Genomic DNA, 22,379 nt, shown 5'->3' on the forward strand with positions numbered 1-22,379 from the left:
GGCAATAGAGAGGTACCTGAGACCTAGGAAGGTTAATGGCTCAATATGGAGCCTCATCCCTCTACACAACATAAGACTGCAAAAGCAAGCACTTACAGGTGACCCAACCCCCCATTTCACAGAACAAGGCACCCTCGCAGTAAAAGAAGAAGTGATGGGAGATGGCTGAGTAGCACAACGAGCCATACTATGAATAAATTATAGCCTGAGGCTGATGAAATCATAGGATGGGCATAGGGACATTCATTTACTATTATGTCTAATTATTTACTTAGTTTTGTCCTATAACATGCCTTCCTTCAAATGGGGTATTTATTTATGTAATATCATTTTGGGCCATAGAGCTATTCATGACTAATACAACTAGTTGATCTGAGAGCTGAGTCTGGAGATATATACATTTTTTTTAATGTAGCTTATTTCTCCCCTGTGCAGATAAATAGGGGAAATAAAGACTTAGTTTAGGTTCAAAAATTCCAAAGAAAACACAACATGTTATATTTTCAAACTGTATTTCCTTTGCAATGCAGATCTTTTCAAAATATCAAGGAAACAATGGTGATTCCCTCTTCAAATGATTACAGTCTGTTTTCCCTTTTGTTTACCTCATTTTTATGTCCATGCCTCTTCCCTAAATTCATGTAATTATTGTTGGTATATGTGTTTCAAGCTCCTTCACAGATTCATTAGTATCTATATGTTAATGAAAATTCATGTAACTGTTTCATAGATTTATTTGTTTGAACGTTGTTTATGTATATTCATATGAGTAATATTGAGATTAGATCTTTAAATCCACAGAACATGAGTCATAGCTCTCAGCTCCCCCTTCATTCATTATTTCTGCTTGTAGGCAAAATAATCATAGAAATACTTAATGTCTCAAGCTTTGTGTGTTAAATATAGAAGTATTGAAACCTTATGCCTTTTGTGATGAGTTACTCTTCTCTCTTTTCCTATCTCACACACTCCGCAAAACATTATTATCTGTAAGTCCTTGAAGCTTTCGGCCTCCACTATTTTTATGCCTATTTCTCAAATTTGAACTTGTGAAGAAGTATTAGAAATCCATGTTTCATTCCATTGGATTAATGAACCAATCTATTTCCCATGTATATATGTACCTATATATCATTAGTGTGGTCTTGAGTATCCTGCAAATCATTTGAGACACACCATTTTAGATGTACCCAGACACTAGTCTTGAAGCAATCCAAGGCAACTAGACCAAGAACACCAAGAAAGCATTCCTATACTATTTTCCTAGAATGAATAGAAAGACAACTTAAGCCTTAGACATACAACTTGCGCCACTTAAGCTTCAATGGAAGACTTGGCAAAATTTATTTATGACCTCAACAACCAAAGGAAAAAATAGAAAAATAATTGAGCACAATATTAAATAAAATCCAAAGGAAATGAATCCAAGCTCACCTTCAAATACATCCTCTATACTTGCTACTTGGGCATGCCATTTATTGTTGTATATGGCCCATCTAAAACCCTACACATCTTTTCCTGACAATTCTTAAACAGATCTATATGCCTCAAATAAACAATGAGCAATAAAAAATGAGCTCGTAAGTGGGCCTTTATTTAGGAACAAATAAAAATTTCATCTCTTAAAATTCTATGTAAAGCATTCCCAACCATTACATGAACCCTGATAATTGGAATTGCTACAACATATAATGGGTTAGCAGAGGAAAAAAACCATGCATGCATTCCTTCAAGTAATGCCAAGTCCAAAAGTGAGAATAACTAAATATAGAAAATAAATTCTTCACATTCAAGAAAATGACAATAAATTGACATTCATCCTATGTCAAACCTTAAACAATTTCGAATGCATAATCAATATAAATCATTAAAAAATGTGAAACCTAATGATATTATGCATTTTCTGTTACTAATAGACATAATTCTAATAAATATCTTAGGCATGATTGTCAACGTAAAAACATCCAACATAAAGAAACCAAAAATAACACATTGCATGAAAAGGAAATTCTCACCTCCTAGTGATTCACCAGTGATCCCTAAGTTAGAATGGTAAATGTCCTCCCTTGAAGAAAAGGTAATCCATTAACTTTATCAAGTCCCAAAACTACACAGCATATACTATAAATGGTGAAAAATATAAAGATGAAATACAATGCATACAAAGATTTGAAACTCAAAGAACTCATGGTACATAGAAATAATTATGGAGATCATTAAAAAAGTACAACTTTCTCCTCCAATTACGACAAAAAAATGAAATTGAAGTATCTTACATTGGGATGGAAAAAAGAAAAGATGTGCTAGTGAACAATAGAAAACAAAAGATTGACCAAGTGATATAGTCCATGGATTAAACTTCCCCACAATGAACACTGGAAAATAATAATAAGATGAAAAATAGCAACCTTGATACAAGAGAAAGATGCATGCCTCAAAGCATTGAAGAAGATATAATATTGCATTTAATAGGAGCTACCTCAAGGTAACAATAAAGAAATTTTATCATAAATGAGTGGTGATGTATATGTGAGAATAAGGCAACGATGCAATCATCACAAGGGAAGGAATAATGAGAAAATTCATTTTGAGTGGTTGATATAATATAATTCTAGGACATGTCATGTGAGAAGATGCCATTGAGAGAGCCAATAAGATATAAATGAGAAGCAAGAGAAGGAATAACTCATCTCCCTTGTTTCTTGAATAACTAAGAAAGTAAGATTTCATGAGAGTGTCAAGTCAAATCAATGTTCAAGGTGAGTGGTTCTATAGATACATGTAAGGAAGGAACAAAGGTAATCCAAGTGAAAGGAAATTTGAAAGTTCAAGACCCCAGGTAATATACATCTCATTAGAAAAATTTCATTATTCCATTTCCCATGAAGAAAAAGGTTCACCAATTTCTTTCAGGTTCGGGGATCTTCCTGGAAGATAAGGAAAAGTATAAAGGAAAAAAAAACTGGAGGAGATCACAAACAAAATGGATAAAGGATCTTGAGCTAGCAGTGTTTTCTGAGAGGAAAATTCGAAAAATTAGGACTTCATCAAGGAGTTCATTAACATAATGGAAGGTAGCTTGGAAACGTGTTTGAAGGAGAGCACTAAAATCCTATTTACATTGAGGAAAAGGGAATTGATGACTCTACAAATAGCGTTCATGCTTAACTTTGGTGCTTGAAACTCTGTGTTTTTGGTTTAGAATGTCTACTTTGATGAGATTTCTTTGGTCTTTCCTTATGTCTGTCATGACAAATTAAGTAGCCAAATTGTTTGGCCATTTTTTTGTCATAAATACATAGTAAATAGAGTGGGCAATGAAGAAATAATTATTTTTAGTCCATTCATAAATGATGGGACCAATATGCCATGAATTGTAGTCTATGCTGGGAAAAATCTCATCTCAAGTTCTTATCTTAGACTTCCCAACTATTTTGTAAGTATTTACTTCACCCAATTTGGGCCCGAATAACATAAAAAGTTATAAACAGATCAAAATTTTACTCAACATTAATGAAAATATTTGAATGAGTAGAATTGTAATTATGCAATAGAAACCACCACTCCATAATAAAGTAGAGTGAAATTAGATGATTAAGCTATTACAAACTTTATACAATGATCAGAGTTTGCAAGCCAAACTACTGAACCAAAGTAGTCGTCAGAAGCTTCAAAATATTTGGAATTCTAACTGAAGGAAAGCTTATTGCATAATTCTAAACCAGTTCCATTTAATGAAAAAATAAGAAGAGTTATAATATTTCAGCCATCTATGACTTTGTAGTAGGAAGAAGAAGCATCCCATTGGCCGTTAGATACTACAAAACTCATCATTCCACTAAGAGTGAGAAGAGAAGGAGAACATTCATTCCAACTCACTGTTGCCTTAGAGGAAATAACTGCTACAGAGGTAAATCACTTGGTGTATATATAAGTTTCCCACACAATAGGTTCAAGAAGAGTCCCCTTGCAATGTGTATTAACTAAAGTAAAGAAGCACTGAGAGCCTTCTATTGATGCCAGTTTTCTGTATTGTTTTTCCATTATAAATTTGTGTTCATTGATGTATGTGAACATTGTATTGTTCATTAATACACACTAGCGCTAAGAGGAAAATGAACAACCATAGCTAATTTTCATAGAAGCACCATTATTCAGAAAGAAGGAACAATAGAAAATCAATTAGTATACATGTTAATGAATCATATAGGACATAGACTAAGAAATTATGGATCACTAGACTAGCAGAAGAACAACATTAAAATATTATCCCTCTCAAACACACAAATCAAGGATTATATTCTTGAGTGAAAGGTGAGATGTAGATTGCAACCTGAAAGGAGGAGAAATATGCCCCACAAAGGCAAATAGATTCACACACCAATAAGCTCATGTGCAACCCTATGTGTAACATGTACAATTCACATGTATCAACCTAGAAAATATTTGACATTACAAGGTAGAGAAACATTGATAGAGCATTTACAAACCTACCTACAAGCATTTCCTAGGAAATATGTCAGTAAGATCACTTACGCAAGTTTGTAGTAAGAATATCTCTATGTCACTTAGGGGCACTCGCACACCAAGGGTTGGAATTTCACCTTCAAATCCTAAAATATGGAGAAAGACATCTCTATGAAAACAATGTTGAAGAAAGTGTAACTAGGTTCGGTATTCATAAATATGAAATGTACTTTTGATTATTGTATTTTGTAAAAGAAAGAAAAATGAATATTATTATTATTATTAAACTTGGGTTTATTGCCCAAGAAATTTTTTTTATAGGTAAAGTGCTTATAGAGTTGTCCTAGGTCAAGAAGTCAAATATGGACATTGTCATAATATGAAGGCCCCATCGGGCATCTTGTAAAATGTAAAAAGAATTATTTTTGTATTTTACAGAGCCTTCCAAGACCAAGTTGACTTGCCAACCTATCAAGTCAGCCTAGAATTTGGAATTCGTACCCCTGGAAGACCTATATATCGGAGACAGTTTGACCTCATTTGGACCCATTCATTGCTCCCTCTCTCATGTGAAGGAAGAAGCAGAAAAGGACAATGAAGAAGGTAAATGAGTAATTGTTTTGGGTCCCTCTATCTCTCCTTCTCTCCACACATGTGAAGAAGAGGGCTGAAATTATGCATCGTTTCCCTTGGGTTTTTGCTGCTTGGTTAGGAATTCCTTGTGAGGATTTGTTCTAATGAGGAACTGTTGAAGGAAGGGCCAACAAATTCCCCTTACAGATCTAGAACACAAATTAGGTCAAGCAAGGAAGTTAGAGGTAAATAAGAAGAAGTTCTAGTCCACACGTGCGAAGTAACAACTACTGTTCGTGGGCTGAACTTGGAGATATGTAGTTAGGGCCAAAAATTTGTGGCTAGAGGTCAAAGAAATGTTCTAGGAAGAGATTTTTCTAGGTTTTGAAAGAAGCAAATCAAGCAGATCATTGAGAATTTGATCTTGGTCATAGAAGGGATTCAGTGTTGGTCAAAGGTCTTGGTATTCATCAATAAAGAATCTATAAGAAGAGATTGAAGGGTTTTCCTCTCAAGTGGAGAGGCATTTCCTTGGCTTGGAGCCTACATCTTGTGTACTTGTATCTTGTTTATCTTCTCTTTTTGGTAGTTGTTTGATGATTGAATAACACACTATAATAATAATAATAATAAGATAATCCTAATAAGTGAAAAGACATCATAATCAATTATCATAGTTAGAAGAATCCTTAATGTTATCTTGCCTTATATTCTTCAACAAATAATACTCAAATCAATCATTTTTTGTGTTGATAATAGATAATATGAGTTAAGATAATTTTATAAATGTTAAGCAAATGACCACAAATAGCTCAATGTCACTAGTAAGTACAATAGTATCAGTACACTTTGTGAGTGTAAAAGATTTCTCCTATATAAAAGGACGTTACGAAGATATATCCTAACTCTAATATATAAAAAAAGAAAACATTTATTTGAAAAATAAAGTGATGCATGAACAATTGCAGGTGATAATTAACACTCCTTGGAGTCGTGCCTTGAAGGAGGATAAAAAGGGCATGGAATGTAACATGATGTTGATTGGATGTGCCTGTTGAAGATAAGGAAGGAACAATACATTTTTGTGAGCCATCTATCTCTGAATATCTGCCTCTCTTGACATATGAGATGGAAAGGAAAACTTTTGATATAAGATTGTCATAAAGTACTGGAAGAAGAGATTATATGTGATGTGAATCATTGTGTTAAGGGAGTGCATTGTTTTTGTAATAGTTGGACCTTTCTTCAGATTTGAGTTGGTGATTATGCAAATGTCTCATAGATTTTCACTTTGTCGGTTTAGTTGAAGAAAAGGATGTGATCATCCAATTGGTGTCTTGAACCAGGAAGGATGGAGAGCCAATGCCTCTCTCATAAAGAAATCCAAATACCTCTTATCTGGGTACCAAAAAAATATAGCCTTAAAACACCTAAAAGAGGAAATATAATTGATTTTGTGTCTCATTGTAAACAAGGAAGTGAAAAATAAAATTATTCCCCAACTTGGTGTTCTGCAAATGACATAGCTAGAATAACATGTCCTATCATGGAATTTGATGCTTAGTCTAAACTTGAAGCCTGAGGCCACTCAAAATTGACCTAGGGGGTATGAAGAATGTGCTTCCAAGGGATTGGAAAGAAATCTCATCTCTGAGCAACCAACGTTTGTGTAGAATGCCAACTTGTGCCTCGACCCTTTGGGTGGGTCAAACTAGGTGACCTAAACAGATGGCTTGTAAATGTCATCTTTGATGATCTTGTTCATCTCATTCTTGTTTGGTAGGAGATTTTTGGAGTTAATCAAAGAATAACTAAAAGCAGGAAGGTAGTCCACTAAAATTCCAACTGATTGGAGAAGGCACAAGAACTTTAAATGATAGCAACCCCAAGCATTCCCTTTAGATTATTTTGAGCTATGTGACTCTTTTCTCATGGTACAAGTGGCTCTTTGTTAAAATTTTATCCCCCCACAACCTACGATTGGACAAAACATGGAGATACGTCTAGCATAATGCCTTAGCCCAGGCCCATCCTGGGTTGGAAAGGAGACAAAGCATACACAAAATGTGGACAATAAGGGATTTTATCACCGAGGCATGCCAATTTTTTATCAATTTGGAGATCACCCATAGTTAGACGCATGTGAAATAATGCCTTTAGGGGATCTAATATAGGCTTTGGTACACTGAAAGGACTTAAAAGCCATATTTTTGCTTTGGTTTCAGTCTTAAGGAATGACTTGGGACATTTCCATGTATTCCCCGTAGTAGGCTTGTAACTGGAGAAATTTGTAGCCTTTTGCCATTTCTACTCATTCCATCATGCAACACAAGAAAAATTGTAACTTCTATATGTTGATATAAGACAAGAAGTTACATTTCGAATTTGATATAAACACTAAACCAGAAAATATTATCTAAACAAAAGAGGGTTTATATCATGTTTTGATATGTTGCTTCAAAGAGGTGAGAAATTGTGAGAGTGCAACACATTTTTTCTAAAAAACTGCCAAGGGTTATATTGATCTCAACTTGAACAGTGTAAAAAAAATGCACCACGATAGATGTTTATAGTACAACGAGATTATTTACAAAAGCATAGGATAAATATTTCAAGTTAAATTTCTAAAACATAAAATTAGACATGGTTACGTGAAATTAAGTTGGAAAGATGTAACTTAAAGCAAATTTTCCAAATAATGTAGCCAACATATTTGAACTTATCGAAAATCAAAATAAAATCAAACCAGATTCTTATGTTTTTCATTATATTCTTTGAATTAATCACTAGTGATAACTAATCTCTAGTGAAATTTCTAGATCACGTACTAGAAGTGTAATATACACTTTTATGAGCTAAAATCAAGTGAGATGTAGCCATGTATAATTGTATTATAAATCGCTATGGATGAGTAGTGTCAATAAATGAGACATCAAATACCTTTGGCGATACATTTAAGTTTAGGTTTTTATCTAATACAATTGCATTTAATATATTATTCATACTTATGGAAAGTCTTTCCTTTTAATGGAAGATTTTGAAGTTTAAGGCTAGCTATTAAATAGGGTTTGTCTAATATTATTTAATAAAATACTTTGATCTCAACATATGGTAAGTGTGTTGGGTGTGGAGCGTGATTATCTTATTTATTCAGAGGTATCATCGCATTGGACCCTAGTTCATAATGTGGCGGAAACACCGCCCGTAATATTTATTCTATAGCGGGGTCTGGGGGGGTGATTGCGACCTTTGAGAGCCCCCCCTGAGGGGATTAGGGGCAACGCCCTCGAAGCTAAAAATAGATGTAAAATTTTGTTGTAAAATGTTGTAATTTCGTAGTCAATCTAGGTCGTTCATTAGGCAGAGATATGACATTAGAAGTTATGTTTAATTTACACTCTTTTTCCCTAGAAGTAAACTCCTCCATATATATGAGAGAATTGTATTACATCTATGTATATCTGTATTCTGAGTGAGGAAGAGATAGGAAATTGAGAGCGAAGAGGGAATTACAATGGATCTATTGTAGGTTGTTTCTCTTTAGTTTGGTAGATAATATAAAAGGAAGGACTAGCTGTTTCCCTGAGGACGTAGCCAAAACAAGGTGAACCACATATATTTGTGTCTCTCTTGTTTTATGCATCTTTTGTGTTTATATTTCTGCAATATTTTATGTGTTCCATTGCTCTGTAATATATAGTTTTCTAAAAAAGTGGAAAGATTATGTAGGAATGGAAGAAATTTTTTATGAGATTCAACATAGTGGAATTATTGTTTCTCTTAGTTAGGTGAAAGAAATTTCAAGCTAACAGGTTCTCAAAATCAATGTATCTTTGTGGGGAATTGTATTTCCATTTGGAGAGCTATTTCTGCATACCTAGAAATATTCTCATACCAAAATTGTAGTTAATCTAGCAAGATGATGAATACAATATGTATCAATAGATAATAATCTTCCTATCAAGCACACACATGTATGGCCTAGAACAATGAAGCTATGTGGATACATTTATCAAAATGTGGAAAGATGTTTTGCGTAGGATGGAAATCAAGAATTTATCAAATTGGGTTTTTCTAGGGAACATACAATTCTTCTTTTAGCTAGAATATGAAAGTAAATAGCAATTGGAGTTCATGTTTACCCATACAAATTAGATATTATTATCCATTGTTATCCCATTGATCATGTAGTGATTGATGTTGACCCAAGCCATCAAGTTCTGGTACTTTCTTAGAGACTATGGTGACATTTTACCTTTAATTGATGCATTGGATGGATGCCATATGAATCAATAAATACAAAGTTGCTACAACATTTGTTAATATTTTAAGTTTTAATAGGTCATCTCAGTTATATTAACTTAAAGCACACCTTCCAAGAAAATTTCATATTTATGGATTGATCTTCTATGTCTACTTGGATGGAAAAGAAAGGGACTGCTAGATTATACTTCTCAATTAGTTCTGGGTAATTTTCCAATAGGAGTGTCTAATTCAGTGAGAAATTCCACAAGTTCCTTCATAAATGCTATGGTATTACCTTCATATAATTCAAAATAAATGGAAATTTGTAATCACATTCAAGATGCATTATGTGTGGACTTGGAGAAAGTTTCCTTGTCATTTGACATTCCTACAAAAAAACCAAATTTTATTTTTGTAGCTTAGTTGGTAAATACTGAGCCCATAATAATGATTCTGAGAGATCCTTGCATACTAATATTTCCTATTCATGGTATGCAATCAATGTTTGGAAGAAATATTGATCACACCTAAACTTATCTAATGACTTCTAGTTCCAAAAAAATTATATAGTTTCATGGGCCACCTCCGGATGTTTTTCTACTTGGTCATATAAAATGGTAACAATAGTTAAGAACACTCATAATGAGTTCACATTGGTATATAAGCAGAGGTGCTATCTCAAATCAATGTTGAATATCAACAAAAAAAAAATAGATAATAGGTATGACAAAAAATACACTTATCTTCTTGATTCTCTAAATCATAAGTCAAAACAACAACAAGATCCTAACACCATAATCATTCATAATAGATGTAATATTTTTAAAAATCCAAAGATGAAAAATCAGTCTAATCAAACAAGCCACGAGTCATAAACTCATTAATTTGATGGTTTCCTTATCTTGGATGATAAAGAAATACTTTTGGGCATCCTCTACTAATTTGCAGATCATGTATTGATTGCCATAGGGCAAAGTAAAGAGATCTCTACTGCAGGAGGTGTTTTTCCCAAAGGTCTTATTCCTCATTTGTTTTCTTTTCCCCTCAATTTCCCCATGTAGAGGTTTTTACAAGCTTAGAACATAGTGGCCCCTCTTGCCTATGTTGTTGTTGGGACATGTGTATTCCTTACATTGGTCGCTTGGGTGGCAATAGACAAGCTAGGATTTGGCCTATTAGGGATATCCCTAACAGTGAGTTTGACTTGGTGGGTTCTGGTCATTACTATTTTCTTAGATATCTTCTATAGCCTATACTGCAGGCATACATGGACGGGCTTCACCTTGATGGCCTTCATAGAACTCTGGCCATACTTCAAGTTAACTCTAGCATCAACTGTTATGCTAATATATGCCTTAATACTCTTTGCAAGATACATAAATTATTTGAACTATGTCTGGATCGTTACATAATAGTTTAGCCTATTTTGACAAGTTTTGTCTTGTTCTACACCTCATTCTACAATTTGGAAATATGCTACATTGAAGTATTGGTGTTTGTATTGCGTTTCTGCCAAATGTAAAGGTTTCTTTGCATTCCATTTCTATTTTGTATGAGAGTTTCCCATTTAAGTATAACTAATTTAACTCCAAATACAAGCTCCATGCCTATGCATGGTCCCAACTTCGTTAGATAGATATGCTAGTTAATAGATCTCTAACATACCAGGTTTTGAACATATATGCAACATGAATTATTACAACTAGGAGTTGACAGGAATGTTGGGTCTCAGTACAACTGCAAGGTATACATTTATGATGTATAGCCATATATCATTTTATTGGGGAAACTTTATCACTATTACATATTCTGGGAATATCTTGAAATTTAACCATCTAGAGAGGGTCAAACAATTGACCCCTCCTGACCTTAGGATTCACGAATATTGGGGAAATCTGCAATCCAAATAAGTTTGGCAGTTTTATTGCAATCATGAACTTGATTTCTCCTTCGAAAGCATTAAATAGAATGGTATACTATTTTTTCACATTTTTTGTATCTAAAAATTTCTTTTCTTTATTGTTGTATTTATATTGTTTGCAGTATAAGAGTGGGTAATGAGCTGGGAGCCAGCATACCTAAAACTACAAGATTTTCCGTTATAGTTGTGGTGGTCACTTTCTTCATAATAAGTGGCATACATTCCATTGGGATTCTAATACTAAAGAAAGAACTCATAATGGAATTGATAAGCAGCATTGTGGTTATACACTCATTCTCTGCATTGATACCTCTGTTTACAATATTTGTTCTCTTGAATGGCATCCAACCCATTCTCTCAAGTTGCAATTTTCATATCAACAATTTATTTGTAGTAGAAAGTTATAAATTTGGTAGTTTATGTTTTTTATATTTAGTATTATATTTCATTGAAATTATAAAGGTATTGTGATTGCAATGGTGGCATTTGGCTATGGATGGCAAGCTGTGGTGGCATATGTGAATTTGGTGACATACTATCTTGTCGATCTACCAGTTGGAATTGCTTTAAGAGTGAAGACCAATAGAGGATGCCCAGAATTATTGTAGTGGTACACCCAATTTATAAGATAAGAATAGGTGCACTCTTCCCTTTACTCATATTGAAGAAAAACCCTTAGGTCTCCTCAATTTTTGTAAGGAGGTAATTCCTTAATTTGATGATTACACCTTCCCTTATACCGATAACACAAGATTTTATTATCCCCTCTCATTGTTGTAATTTATTTTGCAAGTTCGTTTATAAAGGATGATCCCAATATCTTAATTTCCATTGTAGTAATCTTGAGAAAATTGTAAATTGTGGCTTACCACAATCTGATATTTTCCTGGGTAGTGATGAGGGTTCTCAATATTTTCTTGATTAGAAACTTGTGTCATCCATTTCTCAACATCCATGAATTGGAAGAAGATAATCGCATTACATTGATGCACTTGATTGGGCAAAGAAATAGTTGGAAATATGGTGTTATGGTGTTGGAAGGATATGAACATTGGCAAAATGGAGAACATTTAACCCTTTTAACTCCAAATGGGCCACTCAATCTAGCTCCAGGAATAGAAGAAAGTATTTTTGTACCAGATCCAGTCAAGGATAGTTTTTGACTTGATATAAATCTATTTGACAGTTGTGTGAAGGAAATGATCTAGTTCCCTGAGGGAGCACACTATGGTATCATGTGTAGAAGTTTTTATGAAGATGAACTGGGTACCCATAAACTCTTGTATGTGGAATGGATTGATAAAAAAGAGAAGAGATTTCATAGGCTAAAGAATTTTTCCTCATTGAAAATGTAGATAAATCAGTTAGTGTCATTTCTCTGTGCAAGTTGGATGTGCTATTTGAACTTTGAGATGATGAACAAGTTTTGAACTAGCTCCATTCTATGTCGTTTGATAGTGAATTGGATGAGTAAGAAACTAGTAAGGTGAGACATTAATCTATGAAAAACCTTAGGAATTATCTTCAAGTGACTATTCCATATAATATTGAAGCTAAAGGTCTATCTCATAATGCTCCATACAAGAATACCATAACACTAGTAATGAGTCAAATTGCACCCACTCAGTGGCTTGGAAGCATTAAGTATCATATCGCTTAAACTCTTTATGGCTGATTGAAGCCATTAATAAAATTTGAAATGGAGAAACGTTTTACTATATTCTTAGTATAGTATTTTGGTTAATAGAAAAATAGATGAGGAATTGGATGCAATATCTCTATCCACTCAAAAACAAAATCTTGATTTGAAGAAATTTACAAAATGGAATGAAGAGGAAAGAAATGCTATAGTTTATGACTTTGATATGGTGTTACTACTTGCTCTCTTGGTGTCAAAATGATTTGGTGGAAGTGATACATCTTTGAATATATCACCCATGCAAGGAGTTATTATCTAATATTTTAATTACAATACATCCAATACTAACCTTTAGTGGTGTAGGCACTGATCCAAGGTTTTAATTAAAATATATCCAATGCTAACCTCTCCAACTCTTAGAATGAACTTCTGCTAAATCTGGGTAGATCTCTCTAGGAATTGGATTGATTCAATAAAACAAATCGAGGTGTTGGAAATTGAATTAACTATGAGTACCTTGCAATTGGATCACATCCACCTAGTTGTTGATATGACAGACTTGGTTTACCTATAGTTGGGAAATGTATTGTTCAAATCTGGTCCTTTTTCAACAGTAATGTGAATGTAATGAATCCACCTTCCCAATGACATAAGGTAAGAGAAAAAATAAATAAAAGGATAAAAGTGGACGTGATTATGAAGAAAAAAAAGTATCTATTGCTCATGTCATGTTTAAGGAACCTATGGTAGGGAAATACTATGTTCTAGAACTAGTAAAATTTATAGAAGAAAAAACTTTCATGAGGGATGCAGTTAGATAAAATTGGTTGAATAGATAGAGGGAAAAGATGAGGAAAAAGGGAATCTAAAAGATATACCCGTCGTAATATCAAATTATCCCTAAACTGCTCAACCTTAGCAATGTCTCAGTGCATATCAAATCCAAGCTTAGATGGGCTTGTTGCTCATATGAATCATTTAGTTTTTAAAAAGTATTGAAAATTCAATGAAACAAAACATGATTTTAGGCCATTCCCTGAAACATTAGGGATTCAAATTAGAATTATTTTCAACTTATATAGGATTTAACATGTTTTATTTCATTATACCTGATACTTGGCCCTGAAACATATGAACTAGATGAAAAGCTTGGCTCAAAATCTCTAGTATATTAGAGAATTTTTCTTTTGGTCTCTTTTCAGCTCCTTGCTCTGTAGTAATGCGATGAGAATTTGTGTCTATATTCATTTCAATTTTATAATTTTACTTCAAGAAGAGACCCAAAATAAAAGAGAAAATATGGGTTGGATGCATTAGTTTATTGTTACCCCAGTGCCTTATATTATGGTGAAGAATAAGTGACTCCTTGCCTATTTGGCATTTCCATTGGACACCCAAACATCTAGTACATATAAATACAAAATATTCCAAGTCAATTAAAGCACAAAGGGGGTAAAGCTCTTTGTTCTACCATGATATTCATTATCAACATCCTACATGTTAAAGTTTGTTTAATAGATGTAGCTGAGTTATTTTATGAATTTTACTTGGATGCTCTTTTACATTCTATTATGATATGGAACCCTTGACGCTCTGGTGGAATTTTATGTTGTGGCTCCAATGCCAAATTACCTGTTTCTTTAAGTGGTTTTGATCTCCTACTTACTTGTCAATATGTAATAATTTTATCTTAATAATGTAGAATTTTGACAATGTGCTACTCTAACCTTATCCTACTAAATCTATTATATTGCAGAAGAAGAGAATCGTAGAATCAATTTGTATGGGTGAAATTATTTTTTTGAAATGCCAAAATCCAGGGATGCCTAAAATGAATATGGGCTTATAAGTATCTTCATTAGGGTTATGTTGATTTTGAACTGACTAATTATATGTTCTAGTAGTAGGAAGATGTTGATGTGGAGGGAAGCATAATTGTTTGTTAGGTTCTAGACTATAATGCATATGTAAACTGGGTAGCATATTTTCAGTAAGCTAATTGATGTTTATAAAATCTCTAGATTTATGATTCTAGAAAGAGTCCTCCAACAAATAAGTTAAGTGGATTACCTGTGAAGGTATTGATAGTAGAAGAAATGTCGAAAGAGCTAGAAGAAAAATAACGCGTGTTAGAGTCGGTCTGGTCAGCCCTCCGTCAGAGATCAAAACTCTTTGTGCATTTCAATTTTAGGTGTCTTGCTCCATTCACTTAGTTGCATTTCAGTAGGGACATGCCATGATCTGACAGAGAAATTCATGCTAATCATTTTCCCTCATGCCTAGACCTTGCTGGTTCAGGTCTGTGTCCATAATCACCGAAGCACATGACAGTCCAGGTCTGGTCCTTTACAAGACAAAGTCATGGTTTATGTTTGGGTCAAGGAATTCATCAATTTGGTCTTTGAAAACATGTCCAGAAAAAGCCATGCAAGCCAGAGGGAGGCCTTACACAGCTATGGTTCAGAAAGCTTCATCATCACCTGGAGAGACATCGACTCTTCTTCAAAACTCTGTTTTGAAGAAAAGTCAAACAAGGTCAATTATGACAAAAAAATTTCAAAAAATCACCAGTTGACTTTTCAGATGTAGTTATGATTTACATGGCCCAATGCTCTGTTGTACAATCCCTACAAAGAGGTGCCGAAAAATTCATTATTTGAGCCAAAATGTCAAAGGGAAAGTCAAAATCAGTGTGTCTAAAGGTCAATGAAAAAAGTGCAAAACTCAACATTAGAAAAGGGGTTTTCAAAGAGACAAAAATCAAACCCATCTCCTCTAAGGCTATAAATACATGTTTTGACCCAAATCAAAAGAATTGTGCTCTTACAAGACTTGGAGAAAGCATTTCAAAGGTGTGAAGGTGAGATTGGGGAGTTTGAGTGATTGGAGACAGGTTTTGGGAGCACGCGGCACATATAACCAGGGGCGCGGTGCACTCACCAAGTGTGACGCACACGCAGCCAGCCCGTGATTGAAAGAATACACAGGCACGATGCATACAAGGTGCGCGGTGCACTAGGAATTGCGCACGGTTCACACAGTCCAATGGCCAAGAAACGGTGCCAAATCACTGAAAACCTTGGGGAAGGCTATCAAATAGAGAGGTAAGCCTTATAACATCGCCTGCTCATCAAATTGTGTCAAGGATATGGTGTTTGTGAAGAGGTTATAATGTCACCCAAAATGCATAATGTCACCCATGAGAAAATCAACAAGAAAACGAGGGCTAAGGTTATAACTTTGTGTTGATATTGCCAAGGTTTCGCTCCACCCACTTATTCCCCTCACCTAAGCATTGTGCTCTTCCAAGACTTGGAGAAAGCATTTCAAAGGTGTGAAGGTGAGATTGGGGAGTTTGAGTGATTGGAGGCAGGTTTTGGGAGCGCGCGGCGCATATAACCAGGGGCGCGACGCACTCACCGGGCGCGACGCACACGCAGCCAGCCCGCCATTGAAAGAATACACGGGCGCGGCGCATACAAGGCACACGACGCACTGGGAATTGCGCGCGGCACACACAGTCCAGTGGCCAAGAAACGGTGCCAAATCACTGCAAACCTTGGGGAAGGCTATCAAATTGAGAGGTAAGCCTTATAACATCGCCTGCTCATCAAATTGTGTCAAGGATATGGTGTTTGTGAAGAGGTTAGAATGTCACCCAAAATGCATAATGTCACCCATGAGAAAATCAACAAGAAAACGAAGCCTGAGGTTATAAACTTTTTGTTGATATTGCTAAGGTTTTGCTCCACACACTTATTCCCCTCACCTATCATTTTTTCCCCACCCTCCCTTGTCATTTTTCCTAAACCCCTACCCTAAGTCAATACCATACCCTGCCCCTACTCGTCCACTATTTGGTTAATGCAAAATCACCATAGGACCAGCTTGTAGGGCAAGCAAAGCCGCGGGAGAGGCGTGTGTGACCAAAGAATCTGAAAGTCAAACTGTAAGGAGTGGCTTAAGGTGTTTTCGTAGCACGCGGTGCACACACCAAAGAGCACGGCGCACTCATGGTGCACAACGCACATAGGGCCCGCCCACTGCGTAACTAAAACACTGGCGTGGCGCATACCTGGTGCGCGGCGCACTGGGGATAGCGCACGACGCGCATAAATTTAAAGCCTAAAAACTATTCAATCTCCCTAAAATTTGTTGGAGGCTCACCAATTTTGAAAGGTAGGCCACCTACCTCAATTCTTGCATCCAAAATTGAAAGAGATAGCATGGTTGTAGGGGTAGGAATCAAATGCAAATTTTTTTGTAAAGCAAACAAAATGGAAATAAAGAAATCATTGATCCTAGGGTTTATGCTACAGTGACAAGGTTGTCGATATGTTTCAAACCTTACCCCATATCCCCTATACCCAAAATACTCCCAAATCCATGATAAATCTCTCCCTTTAAACCCCTATCCCTATTTCATCATTCCCCTCCTAATACTCCCTGTTTTATTGTCCCCTTGGTGGAAGATTTTCATGGCAACTACCAGCACCATTGGAATTCAAGGGCAACATAAAATTCAGGGTACAAACAATAGTAATGGCATCAGAAGTTTCATCAGAGTATGAGGAGGAGACCCACAGTGACACAACTTCGGGAGAAATGGCCCAAATGAGACATCAACGGAGTGGAAGACATCTTAGAGATAAGCGAAACACACTCACCAAGTTGCAGGCATGCCCTCTTGCTATGGATTGTTTCCAGCATTTAGCATGTTTCGAATTTTGTCAAAGGGTGGCGAATGTCAGAGTTCATCATGAGTTGGCCCGACATTTTGCACTTCACCTACATGGAGGACAGTCTATCTTGGCTGGGTTCACTTTCACATTGACACTCGAGATCATATCAGTGGCGACAGATATACCCAACATTGGAGAGCAGTGGCACAAAAAGAAAAAGGTGGAGAGGCATCATTATGAGCCTTACATCAAAGGCAACTGTTTGAGCCAACTCACGAGAGTTTTTCCATTCAGATTTCTGAAAGATGAGTATGCCCCACTCATGAAATTGATCATGAAGTACTTTAGTTGTGAGGGGAGGTTTTCTCACCTCTATGCATATCACATCAGGTTGCTCATGCACTTTAACAGGGTGTGGATGATGAACCTCCCATTTTTGATCTGCGGGAACAGAGAGAGGATGAGGAACTTCATGCAGCACAAGATCCCTCGACAGCAGCTCAACAGTGTGTATCACTTTTCGCTTATCCGGATTTTGGTAGACCATCAATTGGGATTGCAGGGTATTGCTTGGAAGGACTTCATCTCCCATGACTTTTTCAGCGCTCCACAGGTAGTTTCAGAGGCATAGCATGAGGTAAGGGGCGCATCTCATCAGTATGATCGACATGAGACTACCACTATGCCAGTATATATCACCTATCAGAAAGGCAGTAGACCCTTATTTGCAGTAGCAAAGTGAGTGTTATCTCCACCCAGGGTGGAAGGGGCCTCGCTTCCAGCATCAGCACCACAGGAGCAGGGTAAGGGTAAGGAGCCAGTGCAGGAGGAAGGACCATCAGGTGAGCAAGAGACCGAGTTTGTTCTCCCCCAGGATGATGAGACATATGCTGAACCAACAAATGAGGAGCTGATAGAGATCATCTAGGAGCAACAGTCAGTGATTGACTCCTTGTCCCTTGACTTGGAGAGGGCCAAATGGAACATGAACTACCTGGAGCGGAGGAAAAAATAGCTTGAGGACCAACAGATGTTCATGGAGCTTCAAAACATGCGTGAGCATTGCCAAACTGCACAAAGGAGAAGAGTTCAGCCCACATCATTGGAGCAGGCGATCAATGAAGACCGGAAGGCATATCTCGAGATAAGGAACATGCAATTGGAGAGGTTGTTGGACAAAGCCCACCAGGACCTTGCTCTGTTGAGACATATGGCTTTCCATTACAGGGTGCGAAGCATGAGTGCACAGGCCCGGATAAGGAGTTTAAAAGCAAAACTGAGGAAAGCCACAAGAAGGGAAAACGGGAAAAAGAGAAAGATAGGCTTAGAATCTTGGCTGAGGCTTCCTTGGCTCACCATGGCACCCCATAGAAAACAGGGAAATTTTTTGGGCAAAAAATAGGGATTTTCTCCCTGCGCGCCGCACCACTGGCGCGACACTAAAATTCTAGGCCTCCAATGGATAAACGGCTTGCATATTTGGATTCAACATCATGAATTACGACTACTGGTGTCGAGCAAGAGATTTGGGCAAGGTCTGGGTTTCCTAAAGGTCAAAAAACACCCAAAAATGGCCTCTCTGCCACTTTTTTGACACACAGAAAGCAGTCTTGGGAGAATGAACATTTGGAGGGGTAAATGAGCACCAAATTTGAAAATTCTAGTGGGGTTAGAATGTAAACAGGACAGGCTTTCCAACAAGCCAACTTGGGCACATTTTGGACACCTGAAAGTGCACAAAAACAGGCCCCAAAGTAGTGTGATTCATAGAGAAAATGGTGCGGCGCACAGAGGAAAAATTGCCAATTTTCTTCCGTTTCGCGAAATTTCGGTTCGCGACTTCTCCAAGTGATCCTGATCATCTACACTTCAGTTTTTTGGCACCAAAGGTGGAATTTAAAGAGTTTTTTCTCCAGATTGGCTTCTATCCATGTGGCGAAGGAAGGCAAACGGTCACCCAATGCCAAATGTCATGTTTGCAGTGCTGCACCTGTAGCTGATGGTTGGCTCTCCATCTCCGTTTTGTAATGATTCGAGTAACTTCCCAACCCCTGTGCGTACTATCTCTTCCTCACACATTCTATATATTGTATGCAAGTTATTTTCAAAGGGTTGGTTGGCTTGTAACTTCTAGGAGACTGCGGGAAAAAAACTTTGTTTCTTCACTGTGTATTTTTGACAGAGAATTAATGAAAGGCAGCGGCTCTGTTTCATGAGATTCTTGTGGTTGTTAGTGTAGAAAATGTGTCTCTTATGTTTTCATATGTATTTTGTTATGTTTCATAATTCAATTCATGTTCATTTCCAGTGAAATTTTCTGAGTGAGATTAGGTAGAATTCAATTTTATTGCTTTGCATGTGGGAAAATTTCATGTTCAGTGTTATTCTTCTGTTGAAAAGGATTCATGTCACTACGCCCTTTTCACTTTCTTTAGCAATCTATTCATGCCGTGGTACCTCAAACTAAATTGTTACATTTTCCTCCTACCTTGCCTCACAGAATAATCTGTGCCTTTGTATTAAATTATTTGTTATTTGTTGAGCGTCGGTACCATAACATCCCAGAAGCTCGGTCATTCATAAAATTGTTTCTAGAATCCCTATTCACTTACTAGCCTAAGGTAAATATTGCATTGTAATTCATCTCAGACCGTTTTCGATTATCTATTCACTGAGTGTGACAAGGAGAGAGCCCTCTCCTGCTCTGGTAGGGCTAGCTACCAGGCTGATCGTGGTTTGTGGTTACCCTAATTTTTGCCTTCCTTCAGCCAGAGGCAGATTTAGGTGCTAGCATAGTGGCGACTCCACTGGGGAACTAAGTTGAAATCAAATCTCCTTGTTTCATAATAATTTTAGGCTTCCGAATGATGAGCTTCAGATTGGAAAGGCTAAGTAAGTTGGTCATTGTTGTGGGGAAAAGTATCCGACTCGGAATGACCCTATCCCTACTCTAAGGGCGATAGTTCCTTAGCAACAACTGAAAGTAAAGCTTTGATATTTTCCTTTATGAAAGTACAGAGAAGGAAGAAAAGATTGACCAACCGATATCCTTCGCTTTTGTCGATCTTGTCTTCTCTCTTCGTCTCTTGCTCCCAGCTCCTTGTTCCCTTGCCGGCCCAGCTACACAAAGATCCTGCACAAACAAGAGAGGGAAACTACAAGAAACATGTACTCATAACTGATGCATGGATTAGAGTGAATCAGATATACAAGTAAATACAATACATCAATGCAATACAAGTATATAGGAGAACATTCAAAGCTTTATTGATAGAAGTAAAAGGTTTTGAGAAGGTTACAACCATCAATGGCTCCAATCCAGCAGCACCTCCCCAGCAGCAAGAAATCTCCTCTTCACCTCTATAAAAGCAATCACCCAATAGCTCTAACTGTAAACCAACAACACTTCCTTGCTTTGCACAAAATTCCAGCCTGCTTAGACCTCATAGAAGAGCTCTATATATAGGATAGAAGAAGAAAGGATGAGTCAGCTTGAGACTGACATAAAGCTGCCTTGTGTCCTCTCCTTCTTCAGTTAAACTTCAGTTCTTGAGTCCACTTGGAGATCCTTGCTTACACATGGAGATCAAGTACCTCTTACTCATCACAGGGCGAATCCCTTGAACCAAGTGTCAATTTGGAAGCTTCCTGGGCAATTGACACCTTGCAGAATGACTGTGCCACTTGGCCAATCTCGCCCAGCGCAGGTAGCCTTCATTGGAGTTGACTTTCAGCGCAGGTACAAGGAGGAGCAGTTGACATTCAGCGCAGATGCTCAGTGGAGCAGCTGACATGATCCAAAAATAACCTGTTTTTGAGTGTTTTCAGGTGGAGAACTGATAGGAAGTGCTATGGTTTGCTGACCTTGTTCCTCTAGGGGTAAGAACAACAGGTTTAGGGACTTTGGATCCCTGTAATTATCGACATTTCATGCTCCATGCTGTGAGGCACAAAAATGTCTATAACAGTTGCCCCCTAAAGTATGAGGTCGTTTATCGGGTGAAATTCTTTATCCAGAGGGTCCGAAGTTCATTCAAGTGCTGAGAGGTGCCCTGTAATACAATACAATACAATACATTATTTTTCATTCTGTTTTCATGATCTAGCTGAGGTGGGCATTCCCATGCTCAGCTTTATAAATACATTTTGGTACATAGAACAGACGATCGTCTGATGGTAGACTGATAATTCTCTGCTGAAATTATCATCCTTTGAGTAGGATGATCATCTGCTGCAATGATGTACACGACAAATGCTTTTATATTTCCTGAATATGTATCGCAGCCCAGATGGATGAAACTAGATCCGGGGTCTTCAAACTCGTTCGATCTTCACTCTAAGTACAAGTCGATCCATGTGAGAATTTCGCTGGAGTCGAACATGGAAAGACATCGCTTAATTACCGGTCAATGATGAAAACCGTTAATAAGCGCGAGAGGAATCACCGATAATGATAATGACCCTCAAGGTACTGCAGTACAATTCACGTGGCGTGAATAAAGGACTTGGCGTCGAACGCCACGCAAAATCTTCTAGTCGAAGGTCATTGATGTATACCTTTCGCCGGAAGTGAGAAACTTGCCATTGAGGCATGCAAGCTTCAAAGTACTGATGGGGTTGTTCCTAGATCAACTTCTTGGATAATGAGCTGAAGTCGACAAGAAGCGATCCGTCAAAGGAGGGCCTTAATGAATCCCACATCAATGACACGGAACGGAGCTAATGATTTTAGTGGAGGTGAAAACAAACTGTGATATATGATTCAGGGTGGCGATCATGAATGGATGAAGGATAATGTATGGCAGTGGATGGGACACGGTTGACACTTTCAGAATGACCTCTCTTGAACATA

This window comes from Pinus tabuliformis, chromosome 9, assembly GCF_031772625.1.
Source record: "Pinus tabuliformis cultivar Carrire ecotype Pingquan chromosome 9, CPIR1, whole genome shotgun sequence".
In the NCBI taxonomy this organism is placed as follows: domain Eukaryota; kingdom Viridiplantae; phylum Streptophyta; class Pinopsida; order Pinales; family Pinaceae; genus Pinus; species Pinus tabuliformis.